This window comes from Ixodes scapularis, unplaced genomic scaffold, assembly GCF_016920785.2.
Source record: "Ixodes scapularis isolate PalLabHiFi unplaced genomic scaffold, ASM1692078v2 PGA_scaffold8__174_contigs__length_109621045, whole genome shotgun sequence".
NCBI classification, from domain to species: Eukaryota; Metazoa; Arthropoda; class Arachnida; order Ixodida; family Ixodidae; genus Ixodes; species Ixodes scapularis.
Genome location: NW_024609883.1, coordinates 83221837 through 83243293, shown reverse-complemented (window position 1 = coordinate 83243293; position 21457 = coordinate 83221837). Strand labels below are relative to the sequence as shown.

Here is a 21457-nt window from a genome sequence, read left to right as displayed (position 1 = left end):
ATGACATCAAATGCGTTGCTAAAATCGATTAAACCATTTGCATCCTCTAATTTGTGTAATTTTATATTAAAGCAAATGCCTGGAACAGCAAGCATAGACTATGTGTCCGATAGCTACACCATCACTAAAAAGTATGGCACTGGATTGCCTAGTCTATAGCACCGGAAGCGATTCAATCAATATCAACATTTCCTTTTTGCCCATAAGCTGTCCCTCTTCATATCTGGATTCCTTAAATCTCTAGAGACTAAGCATGTGTCATATTTTGTTGCATCCGTTGTACGAGCCATAAATCTTTGGAACGATCTTGGTATCTTACACACGCTCGCATTACCGTCTTCAAGAAAAGTAAAAGAAACACACATCAAAACTCTTTAAAGGGATATACTGAGCTGCGGACGTTTTGAAAACTTATAAAATATAGCTCAAGCAGTAGGAGACAACATTCTACGACCAACAGACGGACACAACGAGGGCAGAAAGGAACAGTCGTCTGCTAACACACGAAACCTCTTTCCTGTTTCCGGTTGAAAGCGACGACATCCGGTAGGGTACACACGCGCCACCACGCGGCGTAGAAGCGCGCACACATACGACGGCTCGGGGTTCCGTGGCTCGACCTTGACTCACTGACTTACTGTCTCGAAGCCAGGGGTGCCGTCCCGTAACTTGTAAGGCATGCGAAAACGTAGTCATAGCTACGATGGAGAGGGGGGAGGGGGGGAGGAGGGGGGGGGTTGGAGGGGGTTAAGAAAGGGCGTCCGATAAAAGGGGGAGGCGGGGAGGAGCTCTTGATTTTAAAGTTTCTACTTTGACATATTTGGAGGGGAACAGGGCGGGAAGCGAAAGTGAGAGGGGGGTTACATGAACGAGGAACGGCCATAGTTTCAATTCCTCGGCGCTGCTTCAGTTGTAGAGTACGGCACCGCGGGCACGAGCCGGGAGCTTTTCCGAGAGGTTGCCAGACGCGGAACACATGCGAGCTGCTGCGGGCAGCTGAAAAACGTTAGAGGGTCTTTTGTGAACTTCGTTTAGTCTCTTTTAAAGTCGCCTTCTTTGATTGTGGTCCCTTCTTTTTTATATATAATTTAGCTCCTTTATTTAGTTTGGTTCCTGCGCGCGAATGTTGCTTTGTGTCTCAAAGCAGCGAGAAAGAGCGAGAGGCTGAAGGGAAAGGAGAATCGTAACGACGTCTGCTGTTGGTTGTGGCGCCCGCCATTTTTTGAGGAGGAAGCGCGTACGCGTCTGACTGACTTCCTTTTACCGGGTGGTGAGCTATATGGGGGTTAAAGGGGGAAAGCTTAGACCCCAAGTCGGGTGGGGTTCCTGCGGGGCGATGGGAGTGTTAGGCGGGGGAAGTGTAAAACAGGGGGAGTGTGGGGCACGAGGGTACTGGTACACGGACCGTTATTTCGCCGTTTGCAAAATACGTCAACTGCTACGAGATGCGTGTCGCAGTATATAGCGCCGAGCGCGAGGATATAGCTTTCCAGGGCTCGCGCTCCACGTGTTCGTTGCGCGCGTGCCCGCAACTGCCGGAAATGAAGTTTGTTTTGCTTTTTGATCCCCACCCCTGCCAGTTACGATCGGGATGAGCACCTCACCGGCGTGCGGTCGGTCGCGTATGACTACTGCGTACTGCAAGTAAAGGACAAACAATGGACCTTTTCCAAATACCGACGGCACCAGGCGGTGGCTGCACGAACTAAATATCAAGGAAGTGACCTACCTGCGCTACCAATCGATAATGGGAGCTACGGTATACGCTTCGCTCTCTGAGCAGCGTCGCGTGCCCAACGCGACTGTAAAGAGGGAAATCCGTAGCGTCCACCGAAACGTCGTGTTTTTCTTTCCGTCCACTTTCTTTTTTTGTGTAACAGAATTATATATATGCTGCAATTACGTGTTCTACTCGTCGATCTACAACCTTATTCCGAATTTCCTCGATTTTTCGTGCCGACTTCCACTGGTTGGCATCGGGCGCTCGCGCGTGCGCAGAACGCTTCTCGGAAAAGGTCCATTGCCACCGGTTCACTGGACTGACTAGGTTTCTCATTGACGGCGATGACATCAGGCTCCCCTTAGCGCGAACCAACGTCCAGTTACCTAAATTTCCATACAATATATCACCTACCTTTCACCTTTATAGACCGATAAAATAAAATGCTCGAACTGAAAAAAAAAAAGTGATTATCTGCTTTGATTTATTGCCACCCCAGTGGCGTGCATTTATTCCCCTTTTTCTCTTCCAGTGTTTGCTGTCCGTTATTAGACTGCAAACGCTGTACAGGGCCTAACTGGTACCCTCTCTGGAATTAAGGTTATCCGCTCCGGTGATGCGAACAGAGCACTTTCCCGCGGCGGACGTCACGCTGAATGCTGGCCACGCGGAGTGGACAACAAAATAATCAAATATTTTGCGGAAGCATCGTAAAATAAGATAAGCCAGCGAAAAACTTGACCTGGTTCCAATTGATCTTCTGCTAATACTCTCTTAGCGTTATTGTCATTCCGCGTAATTGGCAAATCGCCGCCCTATGACATTATCAGTAAAATTATTAAAATAAGACTTTACTGCAGGAGGCACCGAGCATCACGGTTGTTTGTTCCATTGCTAGGGTATTGCATCTACGTTAAATGGCAGGGTGAGAATGGCACAACGTGTCTATCGAACGCCGACCTCCAGCACGAGCACCATGCCTTCCGCCGTGCTTTGTTCTGCGCGCAGCGAGCTCGAGGTGCGCAGGACGCCGAAGCGCCACCGAAGGTAGGAAGCTGGCGCTGGACGCGGGACAAACCGAGGCTGCCGTCCTCGTCTCGTCAGTGACTACGCACCTAGAAATTGCGGGAGAGAAGGAGAAGAGGGCGCGCGGGGATGTCGCACTGCCGATCTCTGATTGGAAGGATTAGTGGGTAGACATAAAGCTAGCTGACTTTGTCTCTTCTGCATTCGTGGAACATGATAGTACGTGGAACGCTTGCGTCCGGCGTTTGGTTTTCGGATTCGAGCGCGTTCGACGAGTGCAGTGAGACGGAGGCAGCCATAGCTTTAGTTCTACCCACTAATCCTTCAAATCAGAGCTCCGCGTTCTCACGTTCCCGCGCGCTCTCGTCTCCTCCTCTTTCTTAGTTTCTCGGCGGATACATGATTCTCACACCTCGAGGTGTTACATTAGCGCAATTTGGCTCAAGACGTATACTAACACAATGCTGAAACCTCATCGTCAAATGAAGTGATTTCGTTCTAAAAAAAAAAATACATATGGGAGTTTACTTTTCTCCAGAACGCGGAGACATCCAATCACACCGAATAATAGAGGGATTTTAGCGAATGACATAGCAGGAACGCACATACATCTTTCTTAGAGTGTGGTTTCTTCATCCTGACTACGTCCAAATTCACCATGCTGACCGCTTTACGGCGTTCCGGACCTCTCAATGCTTCTGCTTACACGTGCATCCATCCAACCTCTAGTTCATCCGATAACCCACAATGGATTGAGACTGCAGGTGGTAGCGCTCGACGAAATTTTTACTCATGCCTAAAAATACCGATAATGTGACAGTGTACGATGCAATGATCGGCCCATCTCTGCTCCTATTATGGCAAGATGCAGCTGCTTAAGCCGGTGTCAGACTAATCATACATCAAACAAAAGACAATCTGCAACCGCGAGTCACCGCACTATCCGTGGTTCGAATGCCCCGCGCTAAGTTTTCGCCTCGGACTCAATGCCATGCGGCATTCGAAGCACGAGTCTCGCAGTGACTCGCATTCGAATCTGTTTGCAGACTGTCTTTTTTAGGATGGTATAAGCAGTCTGTCCCCGGCTTTACGGCGTCGTATTACCACGCCTTGCGATCTTGGGCTGACTCGTAGCCTCCTTTATACTGATAATGCCAGCCCAGTCGCTGTTTGCCAGCTATCACCACGAGGGTGCGCGTTTCCTCATACAAGACAGAAAACCTAAACGACGTGAACGAAGTGACCAAGCCTTTCTAGTGCGTTCTTGCATTCTTGGTCCTATTTTGGGCATTTGAAACGCACTTAGGCTTTTTTTTTTCTTTACACCTTTTGCCGTTTTTTGTGCAGACTCGCACCACAAGAGGAGGTGCTGGGACTGTCATGTCCCGAGACCCCAAGCAACACTCAGAACCATGAAGAGCGACTAAGACCTGTTTTGAAGAAAGACTGCATCCTAAATTCGACCTTCTGCTATTCCACGGTGTGGAGTAGGCACCTTTCGGCAACGGACAATGAGAAAGGCCTGTCTAGACAGGCCTTCCCTAAAGATTGTTTGAGTGAAGCCTCAGTTTCCTGCTGAGACTTCACTCAAAGCCCAGCTTGGTTCGGGCCTCCCTGTCGTCAAAGGTGGATCAGACTATACATCCTTCCGCGGCTTCTTTCGGTGCTGTTTGAGCGGCTGACCTCCCGGCTCTCTCGCAGCTCGTGGTAGTGACGGGTGCCTGATGACAGGCGCAATACGTCATTACGAAACGTGAGCCCTGACACAGCTAACACCGTCCATAATGCGCAGGGGACTTTGTAGCGATTGTAACCCCAGAGGACCCTGGCCGTTGCAATTGCTCTTCACCTGCTCTTTGTCTGGTCCGTGACATCAGCTATAAAAAACTTTTTGTGTTCGCTGTTTTGAAATTGTAAAAGTTTTCCACCTGCTCGTCCGTCTGGCTTGTAATTCGTGCGGAGTCATGCCCACTGTCTCCTACATTTATTCACTTTCAAAGACAACATATTGTTATCGCGGTAGATAATTCCAAGGCCTTGTTTCGTCACGTCCCGTCGTTAAGTTCTAATGGCGCCCATTCCTTCTAGCATTCATGTTCCAGAACAATGTGTTGCTGCTCACACGCTATAAAATATGCGTTTTAAAGTACTGGAATTACATAGGTTGCTGTAGTAGCAGTGCGTAGCAGACAATCATCAACTTCATTGTATAGGGAGGTGGCGCTCTGGCGGTGATTATGAGAAGCAGGCGCAACGGCGCAAAAGCATGGGGAAGCGAGAAATTGGGCAAGCATTTTCAGTATAAAGGAGTATATGCTCCGGCAGTATAATAATCAATTTAATGGGCACCTTAAATGGCGGCTCGATGGCTCTTAAAACATTTCAAAGGAGATAAAAACAAATTTAAAAACAGCAGCAATTTTTTTTTGTGTAGTATTCAAAGGCACCGCTTGCGATTTTTTTATTATTCAGCATTTTTGGCGAAATGAAGGATTGCTGTATGCAACCCTTGTATAAGTTTCAAGTTCAAGAGGGCAGAAACTTTGTCATAATGCGTATACATTTATTTGTTTACGAACTTTAAAGAAGAGTTCAGAAACTGATTGATATATCATTGCGCTGTCGCGTTATATATATATATATATATATATATATATATAAAACTGATATATATATATATATATATATATATATATATATATATAAAACCCACGCCTTCGGCCTCCCGCCACCATGCCCGTTATATATATATATATATATATATATATATATATATATATATATATATATATATAACCTTCGATAATATTTTCTTTATTATGAAAGAAATATCTTAGAATCAGTTCTAACTACTAAATTTTATACCTGATTCAATAATGTCTTCATGGCCTCGAGGCAATGCCTCGAGGCCAGTATTGGAACCGGAATTTCAATATAATATTTCGATAAACTTCGAGACTGACGAAAACAAAAAAAAAAGGGGACACCACACACCTCTTTTTTGTGTTTCCCAGCGTCTCGAGGTTCTTCAAAGAGGAATTGCCACCAGCTGGCCGGTTTGAGTATTTTATTAATTCTAATTTAGGACAATTTTCGTTCAGAAACTTTAATTAAATTTTACCAATCGCTCGAAATCGGGACCTTGTTAGGCTGCGAGGACCCTGCAATAGGGAGTTTTCGTAGATTGTTTCGATTACTCTGCTAACGATACCAGATGCCCCGCCGGCACCTTCACGCGTTTATCATATCGCGATTGGGCATCGGTATCAGAATTATCGGAACGATGCATTAAAACCCCTTAATGCCTCGCGCCAAATAGCGCGAGGTGCCACTTAGGCACCACCTATTTGAATTTCAACCCGAAGAATTGAAATAAGTTAAATATAGAATACCGGACCGACAGAGAATAAGGAGCTTCAGGATATCGTTTCGATAAGTACGATAACCATACCCGAAAACGGTATTAGATATGTTCAAGGATGCCTGGGAACGTCGAGTATCGTTGTAGGAGTTATCGGCACGATGCCCTAAAACTATCTAATAACGAGTGAGTGCCTGTGAATCAACGACGAAATGCATTAAGAGTCATAAAAAAAAAACCTCCAAGGTATTAAAAAAAAGCGAAGTGAGTACGCAAAATCGACACGCACAACTTTCCCTCGTGACCATCAGATATTTTGAGAAGACGCAACCTTGGACAACCGGAAACACCGAAGGCACACCGAAACCGGAAGTTACCCGACATCTTTTTCCTCCTCCGTCAACTTTTGCGTCTACGCGCATACTACCTCCCGCGACGCATTTATCTATCCAACTATAAACCCGGCACAGATGCGCAGCTGATCAGACTGTGTAACCCTCTCTCCACTCTACTATACCTCCTCTCCACCGAAAAACACTCGTCATGTGTACATACACCCCTATGGACTTACCGGAAGGAGTCTGAGAAAAAGGAAGAAAAAAAAAAAGGAAGAGGAACTTCCGAACAGGAAGTTAAAGACCCGACAGACGGAACCACGAGACGCACACACAAGTAGAGCGACCTTGGCCCACTAACCGCCGCCAAAAAAAGAAAAAAAAAAAACATCTGCTCCACGTTACGCGACTAAAGAAAAGAAATCAAATAAACAAGCCAGACGCGGCAACAGACTGTCCCGAAACGCCGACCTCGAGCCATAAACAACCAACGTAAACAAAAAAACAAAAATAATTCCGTCTTTTCAATAAATAAAAAGAAAGTACCTTCTTTTCTCGTTCGCCCAACAAGAGCATTCTCGAACCGCACGGCGGCGGGAGCAATTTTCTTGGGGTTGTTTACATCGCCCGCGCGCGATGTTGTCTGGCGTTTTTCGGGCGCCCCGGGATTTACAACCTTCTTTTGCGCGGAAGATCGCTCTTTAGAGAGCAGGGGAAAGAAACGCTGCTTTCGGGTTTAGGTTTTCGTTTTGTTTGCTTTTTTTGCGCCCATCCTTTCATCGTTCCCTTTCATTCCCACATCATTCACTTTCTCTTCGCAGCGTACTGAGCGCTTGCAACGTCTTTCAGAAAAAGCAAAAAAAAAAAAAAAAATCGCACTCTCGTTTTTTTTTTTTTTTATGAAGAAAAGAATTTACGTTGCTTTATCCCTCCCTTTACTCTCGATATGTTGAATCTCGACATATTTACTCGCATCTCGTAACCTTCATTCGCCTCCCCCCCCCCCCACCTTCCTTTTTTTTGCCCCCCCCCCCCCTCCCCTTTTGCTTTCACCCCAATCTCCCGACCTTGAAGGCAGACGGACAATGCTCGCAAACAACTTTACCTCCCAATCTTTTGGATGCTGTATTAAACGAAATTCAACATGGCGATGCATTGCCCTGCCCCTTTCAAAATATCATCCCACTCACAAGCATGCAAAAAAAAAAAACTTCTAAAAAAAAAACGCGACTATATATAATGAGAAAAAAGAAGAAAGTTTTGGTACACTTGTTTACCTTTCCCACCTTGAGCTCTCCCCTCCAAATCCCTATAAAAGTAAGAAATGAAACAGCCAGATTCTTCCCCTTTTCCCCACGCGTAAATACAGGAAAAGAGAAAGTACAGAGAAAAACAACAAAAAAATACTTCGCCTCCCGGGTTCTAAATATCAACAACGCACAACAAATAGAGAATTCAGATCCCGACCTTCCTTTCAACTATGGTCCTTCCTCAAGTATTTTTTTTTTTTTTTCCTTTACATGTTCCCATTTTTTAACGTCTGATTGACGCGTCGGCCCTGGTTTGTGGCACTTGTTTTACTTAAGAGACACCGACAACTCAAGTAACGCTGGGCCCGGCCATTTCCGGGTATCTTATAACATCATTTTACGAACAACGAGGCGCGGGCCTCGGCAGTTAAGAACGCCGAGGCATGACCAACACGAGACAAAAGAGTAGCGAACATGACAAGCAACGTCATGCGTATTTCTTTAACCTGGAAGTGACTACAGTATAGTTAACCTATGTATACCCACTATATCGATTTTGAAGACTGTAAAAGGGTGTCTGATAGCTTATTTCTATTTACATAAAAGTTTATAAGTAAAAAGGGTAATAAACAATAAAGCTAGATCCAAAAGTGATCGAACGATGGTGATAAACAAATTGCAATCCGACAATGTTTCATCGTATGGGCTTGTACGGTACTCGCTACGAGGAATCAAATTACTTGGAATCGGTTACTTTTTGGAGTAATTTTGTAATCATTTTATTTCATTTGTTAGTGAGTAATCGCAAGAGTAATCTTATTTCTTTTGGAAGAACTAAAATTACTTGTGCTCGCCTCTATTTTCTCCCCTTTTTGAGGTTGCCCTTTGTACACGTTTCATGTCAAGAAACCGTCGAACCGAATTTCCGGCAGGAGTATGTTTTACCGAAATTGGTGGATGAAAGAAGACAAGTAATTTGTAGTTCGGTGATTCTAATTCTGTAGCTGACCGTACAGAAAACCCATTTTCAAAACCGGCAAAAAAAGTCTGTCATCTTGAGAATCTAATGTAACCAGAAAAGTTTGCTTACTTTTCTGAGTAAATACCAATTACTTCTCAAGCATAATTGAATACTTTTTAACCGAGGGTAATTGTAGTTGTAACCGGTTACATTTTTCGAGTAGTGTGTACAAGACTGGTCGTGATGCGCTAAAAAATCTTCCTACCTTTTTTTTAGTTTTTGTAATGTTGATAGAATCCACGAAAGAACTTATTGATATGGCTTCCCTATTCGTCCCGATTTCTTCCTCTTTTCTGTTTTTCATCTCCTTTCCTTTAACTCCTTGTCGGGGAAGCAAACCGTGCGCCGCAAATGCTCTCGAGTGCACGCACGAATAAGCACACGGAGACGCAACTCCAGAAATGCACTAAAAGGGGAAATTGGGGAAAAAGTGTGCGCACTCGAAGATGCGATACCATAAACACCGCGAAAAGAATAAAAAGAGCTGAGAGCTAGTTGGTTTTTTACTTGTTACCTTTCAGCCGGTTTCGTTCGAATGCGTATTATTTATGCTAGGTGGGGAATCCCGCATCGCAACGGGGGAAACAGGGAGACATACGTTGATGTGCTACGCGTTTGGCCTGCTTGCTTGCATTCCCCAAAATATATTTTCCTTCCCTCTCGTCTGTTTCGTCGACTTTCCTTTTTTTTTTTTTTCTGGGCTCCGTGAATTTTAGTTTGTTTCCCACCTCTATTTTATTTTGGTCCTTCTGCTTATTCATTATTTCTTTTTTTTTTTTTTAAGAGTTCCAGTTCTTTGAATGGAGAAGGATTTTCTGGGATATATTTTTTAACAATCTTTTTTGTTGTAGCCACTTCCGGTCTCGAAAATTCGATATGGATTTCAAGGTTACTAGGCGTCTTTTGAAATGGCTCTTCCTTTCACTTTCCTCGGTCGGTGCGAGGAATTTTTATTTTTATTTTTGTTTGTAGTCTATTACTTGCCTGATTCTATTCATATTTATCTCTTTCTCGAGGGCTTACGTTTCGCAGACTCTTTCACGTAGTTCACGATTTTGGGTGAGAGAGGCAGGGAGCGACTTTCATTCAAGGATTTTCTACTACGACGCGGATACGCGCGCGTTTTCCCCTTTCTATTTTTTATTCCTTTCAATGAATGGTCGCAGGAAGCCTTTGACAAACAATCACGAAAAACTTTGGCTTGATTTCTTTTCTTCTTTTTAATGTTACTTGTTTTTTATCGCCAGTCAGGTTTTATAATTAAGAACACCCTACTTCTTATAAAGAAAGAGGCGATTTATGTAAAGTGCAGCCGAGTTAACAAAAAAAAAATTTTATGTCTACTTTCTCGTTTTTCTCTACCTTCACATCTACTCGACTCTACCTTCATACTGTTGTCTCTTCTAAACGTTCAAAAAAGTATAAATCCAGCTTTTGTTTTTAGTGTAGTGCACCTTCATTAGATGAAAAATCGTAATTTCGTTTTGATGCGTGAAAAAAGGTAAGCGCTTTGATATGATACGGTTGCCATGATGCGCTTGTTATAATGTAAAGTGAATAGTTATTTAGACATACAATAAAATAGCGCACAATAGACAAGGGCAATAGAGGATACAGGAGAGGCGCCTCTCCTTCTTTCTTTCGCGCTATTTTTATTTTAGTAGACGGAACGCTGGAGGGGAGAGGGGGAAACCTACTTCTTTCTTTAACGTTTCGTCTGCGTCCTCCTCCCCGACCATCTTTAGATTCCTTCCCCTCGCCCTACCTTCTTGAGTTGCAACGGACTATATATAGAGAGCAACTAGGGCTTTCTTCCGCCCAACAGAAAAAGGACGAATACGAGCGCCATCTTTCGTACAAAAGACACGCCAAAAACCATAAAATGTCAACGAGCAGGGCAGCGTAAAGCAACGCGCTGCGGTGTTGATTCTGCACGCGAACAGACTATCGATTTTTGCCATTTCAGTCAATCAATCAATGAAATCAATCAATCTATTTATAGTCTGTTGCAGGCTAAAAAAAGGAGGTCCTCCCCGAAAAGCCCTCCATCCTTCCCACTTTGGCGAAGTGAACGCAGGAACGGAAGCACAGTTCACTCTTCTCCTATCCAGCGCTCCCTCTGCTGAAGTGGAAAAAGGGAGGAAAACACAAGCTTAGTGGGAGGAACATGCCCTGCTTCTGTTACCCTGCAATACAGCTCTGCTTCACTGTGTCCCCAGGGCAGTTAGAAAGCGTGACCTCCTTATGAGAGGTGCATTGCACGCACACTGAATGAATACAACAGAAAGGACAACAAGGAGACAACAAACGATACCCAGTGCAAATGTATATTGCATCTTTTTTTTTTTCACAAAGAGCGAAGCAATTTATGTTCGTGTTATTTAGCTTGGCATACCTACGCTCAATCCCATCAAACGAGTGAATCAACCGATGAGGAGATCGAAATATGTGCGGGTGACGATTATACCCAACAAGGTATAGATGACCATATACCCGTGCATATCATAAGAAACAAAAAAAAAGTTAATAAACGAAACGGGACTCATTTCTACACGCAACCAGATGCATTCATCTGCTCAGAGCACTTCGTCGAGCGGATTGCGTTCACGTATACACTGGGGATCGTATGCGGGCTTTCGCGTAAATGATCGCAAAACGCGAGACAGGGTAGCTGGCCTGGGCCACGCCCCCTTTTTGTTATATCCGAGACAGAGGCGAACAAACGAGCGGTGCGCTCAAAAATAATGATCCAGACTCAACGAGATGCAAGCGCGAATATACCTATGAGAGGCGACCACGGCCCGATCGCTGCGCTGCAGATGCTTCCGGCAGCCGAGGGAGCTTTGAAGAACCGAAAGAAAACACCAAATCATCGTCGTCGCAATAAAAAAGAAATAAAGTACGAAAATTGAGGCACCTGGGAAAGGGAAGACAGGGGAAGAGTGAACGCGACTCGTGAGGTAGTCAGAAAAGCTCCGCAGGCAGCTGATTGAAAAATCGGAAGAGATGTCTCTTTCCTACGCACTTTCTCCCTCTCCCTCTGTCTCTCTCTCCAATTTTCTGTAGTCTTTCTCTTTCTCTCTGTCTCTCTCTCTCTTTGTTTCTTTCCTCTCTATCGCTCTTTCTTTTGCTGTTGTTTTTCTAAGCATAAAACGCTTTTAAACATAGCCCCCTAACCTTTGAATTCCGTCCGTCTGTCCGTCCGTGTATTTCCCGCTAAATTTAGCGGAAAAATTGACGTAACGTGACCTAAGCATCAATTAAGTTTACCCGCTAAATTTAGCGAGAAAATTGACATCACGTGGCCTGACGTCACGAGACCCACAAGCCAGTTCAGACTCCCCGCTAAAGTTAGCGGGAAAATGGACGTCACGTGACCTCTATACCATTTCAGTTCCTCCGCTAAATATGACGGGGAAACGAATGTCAGGTGACCCGACGTCACGAGACTTAAACACCAATTCAGTTGTTCCGCTAAATTTAGCGGAAAAATATATGTCACGTGGCCTGTTTCCAGCTAAATTTAGCGGAGAAATTGACGTCATGTCACATTTGTACCAACTCAGTCTGCCAGCTATATTTGGCGGGGAAATTCATACTTTCTCCATGAAACGACCGTGTTCAGTTGTCTTTGTGGTGATAAACACATTTGAACGTTCGCTCCTCAAGTACTGCGCTGCATGCATTATGCGACTCTGGAGAAAAAAGGTCGCTGCCAAGTTTCATGTTACAAGCATGTAGAGCTAGAGACATGGTTTAACATCTTGTGTTCAATCGGCACCCCTGCCTGTTTTGATCTGGATGAGAATCGTACCGTCATGCGGTCGTCTAGTCACTGCTGCGTGATGGCACGTTAAGGGTTCCCCGAGCTGGCAGTAGTACTACACTAGCGATTTTTTTTTCGTCTACAACGAAGACGTGAGGCGCCCGTTGGGTGCTAACTCCCGCTGCCCAAACTTACACATGACATAATTTTACACAGGACGCCAGCTTAACCGTTCATTTCCTAGTTGGGTCAAAACTTGTAGGATTATAGTAACAGGGTCGGTGTGGTAATAATTTTGCATATACTGAAAAAAAACAACAACGAATAAAGATAGAAAACAATTTCGGTTGTTGTGGGTAGGTTGAGAACAAATGCACCGTGCTCTAGCCGCGCGCGCGAGTTGCGTACAGTTAAAAAAAACTGTGCTCCAAAGAACTGCGTTCTTAGAACGCGTTCCCTCGGAGGAACGAAGGGACATAATCGATGTGCCCTAATATAACTGTATGCGTGAACTCGTCACGCCTTCCAGTGAGTGGAACGTGAAACGCTGTTCCTTTCTTACTTAGTTATACACATAACCTCTCTGAAGCTGCGATCGATTCAGAGACGTATACTTTTCCCGATATACGTGGAATACTTTTCATTTTTGTTCAGTTTTGACCTAAAGATAATTCTAGCGCAGTTTTAGTTTAAAATACTCACATTTACTGTGTCCGCACCCTCACTAATGGTGTGTCGAAGATGTATATTATTAAATGCTTTGCACGCCTTTTGATGTCGCCAAATTCTGACCCCTTACTGACGCTCTTAAAGGAATCACTCGTGCTTGTCCACCAATGATAGTTCAGGGGAACGCGTACTCAATCAGCCATTCAATCGATAAATACTACAGTCTTCTCTAACCTCAAGAACTTGTTAATCCCCCCTCCATGATATTGTGACAAAAAAAAAAAAAAAAAGAAACAGCTTCAAAGGCGATTTTCAATTACTGCTGTCAAGTGATTGATGGTCGTTTCAGTATCGCTTTAGGGTTATCAAACGATGTTTGTCAGGTAATGATGTCAATTAAAGGTACAGACATTACAAAAAAAAACAAAAAAAAAGATGTTTCCTTTAGCACAATCTACGCAGCATAGAAAGGCGCAAGACTATGCTATTCTGATGCTCTGTAGTAGAAAATATCCACACGTTCTCCTCTTTCCAGTATCACGCATTGTGGCGCCTTGCTTGGCCTTTACACAAAGGGGGCCGACAGTATAGACGATTGCATGGAAACAATTGCATTACGGTATCGGACAGCCGATACACTCAAATGTCACCGCACCGTCCCATGTCTCGGTAACAATGTCTGTCCGGTATGTCATGCCCGGACACATAGTTTTCTTTTTTTTCCCCCCTTTTTTTCGGAAACAAGGCTTAGAGTCTCACACATACGCACGTTCCGTATGAAACCGATTCCCCGCCTGCTTGAGTACCAGATCATTCCTTTGTTCCTCCTTTATCACTTGTGCCTCTGCATTTTTGTTTTGTTTAGATGGCCATTGTTCGCCGTAATGCTGTCCCCCGTCTCATGACGCGTCTGGATTTCATCAATGTCCCGGGCGTCCGCGTAAACAAGCTCCTGCTAAGAATAAAAGGCCGAGAACAATGGATGCTCGATGCACACGTGCACCGACGGCGTCTGCCGGTTACTCTCGCTTGTTTGTAACCTCAGACCTTCGAACAATCTTGCATACGTTGCTAAAAAAAAAAAAGAAGTTATATGACACTTAATTGCTCTTGGTTAAAAGTATTAACTTGGATTGCTCGATTACTTTAGAAGAAAATTGATCGATTGTTACTTGAGAAGGTAAACGTAACTTTTCCGATTACATCAGATTTTCAAAACGACGGATATTTCTAGCGGTTCGAAAGCGGGTCTTTGTACTGCCCATTCTTGGATTAGAATCAGCGAATTAGAAACTACCGGGTGATTCAAGGAGACGGCAGGCTGTTTAAATCGACCGGAAAATTCGGTTTCCTAACCTATCGCGCTACGACTTTGTGCTGCATTGCCCAAAGATGGTGCACCTTTTTTCTTTTTTTTTAAATTTGCAAAGGAGCGAACTTACCTGAGCAAAAAGTAAAGAAAGAAAAAGGCTTAGCTCCCATGGAAACGCAGCGACGCCACCGGTCTTCAAACAACACGGTGCCGTTTCGCACGGGACACAAGAGATGGCGCAACGAACGCCGCCAACGAACGAGCATACGGCGCCGAAAGCCAGCGTCTTTAGCAGACAATCTTTTCGACTCAAAAGCGGCGCGCGTACCGCGGGCGGCGACAGTCGCAGAAACAAAAACAGGCGCGGTAACAACAAGGAACAGCAGTTCCTTGTCTGCTAAATTTGCCGGCTCTCGGCGTCGTCTGCTCGTTCGTTGGCGGCAGTTGGCGTCGCGACCGCTTGCGCCATCTTTTGTCTCCCGTGCGAAACGGCGCCGTGTTGTTTGAAGACCGGTGGCGTCGCTGCGTTTCCATAGGAGCTAAGCCTTTTTCTTTGTTTACTTCTTCCTCAGGTAAGTTCGCTCTTTGCAAATTTTACAAAAAAAAAAAAAGAAATGCATCATCTGTGGGCAACGCTGCACAAAGTCGTAGCGCGATAGGTTAAGAAACTGACTTTTCCGGTCGAGTTAAAGAGCCTGCCGTCTCCTTGAATCACCCGGTATATATCTTTTCAACGCACCAAGTTTGACAGACTATTCAGCTGTCGGAGACTTGGTTCAAGAAGTCGTTCGTAGAAAAATTCTAGAAACAACGGGTGCCATTAGAAGGTGTCGGAAAAAGTATAGGAAAGGTTACAAGTAATTGTAGTGTTGCCGAAAGTAATTAGATTACTCTCGTGATTACTTCTTAATAAATGTAATCAAGGTATTACAAAATCAGTAAAACAAGTATTTGATAATTGATTTCAGTAATATGACTACCGTATTTTCCGGACTATAGTCCGCACCCGGTGTATAGTCCGCAGGGGGAAATTTGGGGTCAAAAATAAAAGATTTTGCTTAGATAGCCCGCACCCGGTGCATAGCCCGCACCCGGTGCATAGTCCGCACCTGGGGCTTAGTCGACACGAGAATCTTCACATAGACGGCACACGTTTACAAATGTCTGCTTTTTAGCTCACAATAAAGCCTATAATGTGCATAAATCATCATTCACATACATTTTCGTGCACAAAATTTGTCACGTCTCGTCATAATCAACGATCTTGAAAAACATAATTCCTGTATATATAGTCCGCACGCGTAGATATTCCGCACAGCCAGAAATTTCAACTTTTAAACATGTATAGTCCGCGCACTATAGCCCGGAAAATACGGTACTTGTACTAAGTACCATACAAGCCTGCCTTTGAGTAATGCTAATATATGTTGTCCTTTACCAATTTTAAGAGTGTTTATTAAAGGATGGTCCAAGAACGATCAAAAACTCGGACACACTTGAGATGAATTTAGTATTTAATAAGTGTATACTCGAGTTAATCGAACAAACGAAGTGATTAGGTTTTGTATCCTTCTCTTTTATATTCTTTGTAACAATACCATAAAACACACGCATCAGTCCCGATCCGCGTGTTTATCACCTTTTCGAAGACGCCCGCGTACAACAATGAAATCAGCGATAACTAAGCCGATAATCGAATAATCTTGAACTAATACATTTTTAATACCATCAAACAGCAGCTGAGTCATTGTTTTCTTTATCCTTTTTTTAGTCCCCCATTCGCGCACGCGCATTTGGAAAAAAAAAAGAAGAAAGAAAAAGAAACACGTCCGCGCACATGCAAGAATGAAATCAGTGAAAACATCCTCGATAATGGCAATAAACTTGGAACAAATGTATCAATAAGATTACCCGAAAGATAACTCATTATTTCTCTTTTACTTTTCTTGTCTTCAATGCTCCAAACAGGCACCCTTATACCCACAAAAAAAAAAAAAGATACACACCCGCACGCGTACGTACAAACAAGGTTGCAAACGCCGCGAGCATCACATTACAGACACTCCACCAAACACACACACAAGAACACGCGCGCAAACACCCATATGTCGTCCCTCATTATCAATTCCATTCATTTCTCTTACCAGTTATTTACTTACCGCATACACACACACACACACACACACAAATCTCGAACACCCACCCCAAAACATTCATAGTTACATTTCCCGAGAAACAAGAAAGGAAATACAACACACACGATAAAGACGAAAGAAACAACCGTCATTGCAACACGACGCCGATGCTTTACAAGGGGGAAAAAAAAAATAAAATTAAACCGTTGTAAACCCGGCAGTCTTGGTCAGAGTGATAAATAATGCGCCATCCGTTCCTAATGAAAAGACGTTCGGCAGACGGTCGCGCGGGTCCCCCAACCCTCAGCACAAGACGATGACTGCTCCAGCGAGTTCGTAATCTCCGCGGGCGCGTCTCTGTCGCATCATTAATCAACAGTGTCGATGTTTTCGTTTTGTTTTTTTTTTCTTCGAAATTAATTAACCGTCTTCGATGATGCCGCCGCGGAAACTTCCGAAAAAAAAAAAAACGGTTCGCGTTGCGTGATCGTTTCGAGCATTTCAAAAGAGAGCGAAAGAGCTGCAGATCGCTGACGGATTCATTGACGCATTCCGGCGACGATGTGACACCGATAACGCAGCGTTAACAGGCTTGCCCGCAAAAATCTTTACAGCCCATTGTCGCATAATAATTGCGGAAAGATGGTTCGCTCAATCCCCCGTGTTCGCTTATGTGCATTGGGCATTATTGTGTAGCGGAGTTTGGTGGTTTTGTTGGCGTCAACCTTGAAAGCGGGTGCTGAGAGATGATCGTTTTTCTTCGTATTGCCAACACAAACAGCGGTTATCCGGACAGACCATTCCGTAAAATCCCACGAGGCCAATCGGCGACGGCCAGGATTGCGCCGCGCCGCGCGCGAGGAATTATGGGGCTGTTCCGCTGTACGCCCGCATGAATCCCGGAAGCGGTGCGATTCCTTTTCTTTCACCACTGCGAGTTGCGAAGAGCCAACGTGTAACATAGCCGGTACGTACTCTGTTTTGTTATCGTCCTGCCTTCTTCGCGTTCTAAAATCGCTAATCGCTAATCCAACGTTAACCGCTCATAGGTACTCTTTCACGCGCCGTACGTCGGATCACCGTAATGCGTGGGAAAGACGATAGGGGCGCTGCGTGTTTTCGAGAAAAAAGATCTATTCAACAGCCGACGTGAGTCAAGTCGAGACGACTGGGAAGCCGCTATGTCTTCGGCAATATGGCAGCCGTAACGAACTGTTTATCTGTCTTAGCATAGTCGCAGAGGAGGTTCCTTGGGACTGGTACAAGTCAAAATGGCCGAACTTACCTTAGGATCCAGTGAAACTCCCGGAACAGAGCGGATACTGACGGCGCCCTCCTGTAAGAAATAGGAGATAAAAAAAGCGAGAAACACATTTAGACTTAGAACGTTGCAGAGTTTGAATGCACCGCAAAAGTCAAAGCGTGCGATCGATACAGGTGGAATGAATAGAAGGCTAAAAAATGGTGGTGATTGCAGAACAATTTTGAAGGGAGTTACTCTTCTTTTTTTATCGGATTATCACATTTTATTTTATTTTGTCGCTCGACCCGGAGTAATTTTTTTTTAGATACAATAATCTATTAAAATATAAGGTGGGATTCTTAGCAGCCTTAAAACTGCAATTCCAGGGGTAGAGACGTGATAAAGTCGTGACGTCACGGCGACCTGTCGGTGAATTGCAAATGCTGCAAGCGACTTTATTGCCGCGGGATACATATTTTGCGAATCCGGTGAAGTGTGGTATTTACGAACACTGTTACACGGGCACGAAGCTTCGCGAATCAGGGTGGCGTGCTTTGCATTTGTAATCACAGGAAACATATTCGCAGGACCTAGATATTTTTAGTGATATTATACACGTCACAAAATTAGAGACAATTAAGTCGTCTAGTAGCCCAATAATGTTCTTGTGTGGGTTGTCTCTACCCCCCCTCTCTCAACTGTCTTTGTCTCTCTTGGGAATCATGAATCTGGACAAGTAGTAAACGAGTTCTTCATTTCATTTGAAGCAACCGGCAGTGGAATATGCGAACAATTCCTCCCCTTCACCAAATGAGCACTGAATTCAATTAAACTCGAATCGACCCATCCTCAAAGGAATCCTCCGCTGTCGTCCACCTAGCGACTAATTTTGCTCGTATTTGTGGTGGAAAGAAGCGCAAATTTGTTTGTTGAACAAAGTATTTTACTAGGGAATACGCCTCATCCCACGAGCATCCAATGGCCTTGGAAGCGTGAGCTTTAGCGTAGATGGATTTGTTGGACGCGCACAGTCCCAGGGTTTTCTCTTAATTAGGGAGGGCGGCTACCGCCATCTATCGTCGCGAAAACCCGTCGCGGAGCAGAGACAGCCGTCTCTGCTGCCTTGGCGAAACCGGTATCTCGGTGCGCCGGCCGCAGCTCTTTACCTCGGCACAGCATGAACAGTGCGATGAGCATTCGTTTTGTCGGACGAGGTGTTTTCTCACCGCTAGAGCAGGATTTGGCGCTGTATGCTTATGCCACGGAGTAAAATGCATTCTCCCAGTGAGGTATTTGGTTCCACAAAGACCGTAAAATTCAAATCAAGCTTTGCTGTTCGCTCGCCTCAAGCAATAAATAACCAATGCTATTAGTTATTTTTTTCTTTTAAGATAGTTTTTTTCTAACTGCTATCTTTCATAACGTGTTATTCACGCATTTTTCACTAAGTGTCGTTTCATATGTGTAATATATATATATTTTTAAAACAGAAACCGAAATATAATAAATCATCACCCATCCGCCCGTGTTTATATATGCCGGAATGACCAAACTATCGTACAAAAGGAGCGAGAAAGGAACGAGAAAATACGTTGAAGCAACCGCGACCACTACTACCGCCATTTTCCTCTATACAACGTAGAATCAAAGCAGAAAAGAAAGGGCAAAAACTATGAGCTAGACTTAATTTCTATTTCTTTTTTGTTTTTGCGTAGTTCGCATGTTTGCAAACAAACCACTAGTTTTCAGACAGAGCCACGCAGGAGCACATAACGAGCACGAAAATTAATCAAGCAGTAACACGACAGAAATCAACGTTCCAAAACGATTATAATAAAAAAAAAACACACACACACACAAGGAAAACCCCGGAGACGGTTCCGCGATCACAGGTTGAGAGAGTCTAGAAAAAAAAAGTGGAAAGGAAACAAGCACAAAACACAAGCACCAAGACAAAGACGGGTTCGCAGCACACCAGATGCCGCGGGTATCATGACGACCGCGAAGCATGGCGCAGGAAATGTTGCTAATAGAGCGACAGATGTTTTCACGGCGATCCGTGGTGCATCGCCGGTCACGTGCGCGATTATCAATTAACAACGTTGTTGCGGGAAAGATTAGACCGACCCCCTGGTATTATTTATTTCACTCACTCTCTCCCTCTCTCTTTAGCTTCCTCTCTCTCTCTCTTGTTCTTGTTCAGCGCTGGTGTCTGTTGTTTCAATTAGCGCAAAAGGCGAGCTGCCTCGCATTAGTGGCCGACGGTCGAACCGATAATTTATCTGAAAAAATTTAAATGTGCTCGCTCATTCGTGTCCGGCGTGGCCGTTCGCTTGACCTCATTCCGGAAGACAGAGAAAGAGGGACCGAAAAAAAAAGAGATAAATAAAGACATATGGATAAAGTGACATTGGTCATGAAGTGCATAATTCTCGAGGCTATAGCAACGCAGAAAGTCGATGCATATGCTGTAATGAATGTGAACTGTGGCTCAGTCTTGATCTCACATATCGCTTTGGAACGTGCTCATCGCTTCGTTCGTTCAAAAAGTATTACAAAAGTTACTTTAGACGAAAAAAAAAAAGAACGGTTGGCATAACTTATTAAACATTAGAACTCAACATCGTTTCGTGTTCCTCTTAAAAAAAAAAATCGTTATTTTTTAGCATTTCCACAAATTTGGGGAGCTATGCGAAACTCATACCACCGTTCACTTATTTATTTTCCTCTGTTTCATATTTCGGCCGCCAGGCCATGCCGGTTTTCAGGACACATTTGGATATACGGTACCACCCCTCCCCACTCTTTCGTGTTTTTCCCGCCGGGTGGCGTCGCCTACCTCGGAGCATACGAACGCCGGTGATTGTAAACGCAAATGTCCACGGTTTGAGCAGGTGCTACCAATGGACGAGCGCGTACGCGAAGACAAGACATAGGCTCTAAGAAGATCCAGTGGGGCAATTGGCTAGAACCCATCGCTGCAATGTACAGAATGGAGCTCGTGACAAGCATGGAAACATGTTTAGACATAAAACAAAACAAACAACAACAAAAAAAGCCTGCGCTGTGACACTGGCTATGACGTAAGAACGTGAACGCAATCCTCATTGTCACAACGAACACTGCTTTTGTTTCAAGTAAAAACATGCTTTCAGTCTCGTCATTCGCCAAGTTCTCATCTGCAGACTGCGGCGATGGGCACTCCTCAGGGCCATGAGGTAAAGTAGACGCACAGGATTTCTTTGAACTGCAAAGCTCCGATTCCGATCTGCCGCCTTCCGCCGTATGCCGCGTTGTGTTTAAAGTGAAATATAAAGCGTGATGGTATCCAAGCTGGCTGCATATGCAAAGCTCCTTTTGTCCTCTGATGCGGTGGGATCGATATAAAATGTTGCTTCGAGCAATTCTACTCGCAAATCAGACCGCGCGGCGAGCGAAAAGCGAAAGTAATGCAATGTATCTTCGAATCGTAATGAAATGTGTGCTTGTACTCCTCTGCGGCTCAATACATATATAAATGCTAGAACTTCGTTATATTTGGCAGGGGCCACGAAAACAATAAAAAACACAGGGGAAAAACATTACGAGCACAAGCTTGGAAAATAAGAACGGAGAGGCA

General features: G+C 44.4%; 1 protein-coding gene across 2 annotated transcripts in view; it reads right to left on the bottom strand.

The window, feature by feature from the left end:
• LOC8042391 (forkhead box protein P1) overlaps positions 1-21457 on the bottom strand; it is a 382801-nt gene that overhangs the window by 240689 nt on the left and 120655 nt on the right. For both annotated transcript variants that reach the window (XM_029976908.4, XM_040502413.2), the window contains exon 3: positions 17881-17931. The gene's annotated coding sequence lies outside the window, so the exon portion shown is untranslated. The remainder of the gene's footprint in view (positions 1-17880; positions 17932-21457) is intronic.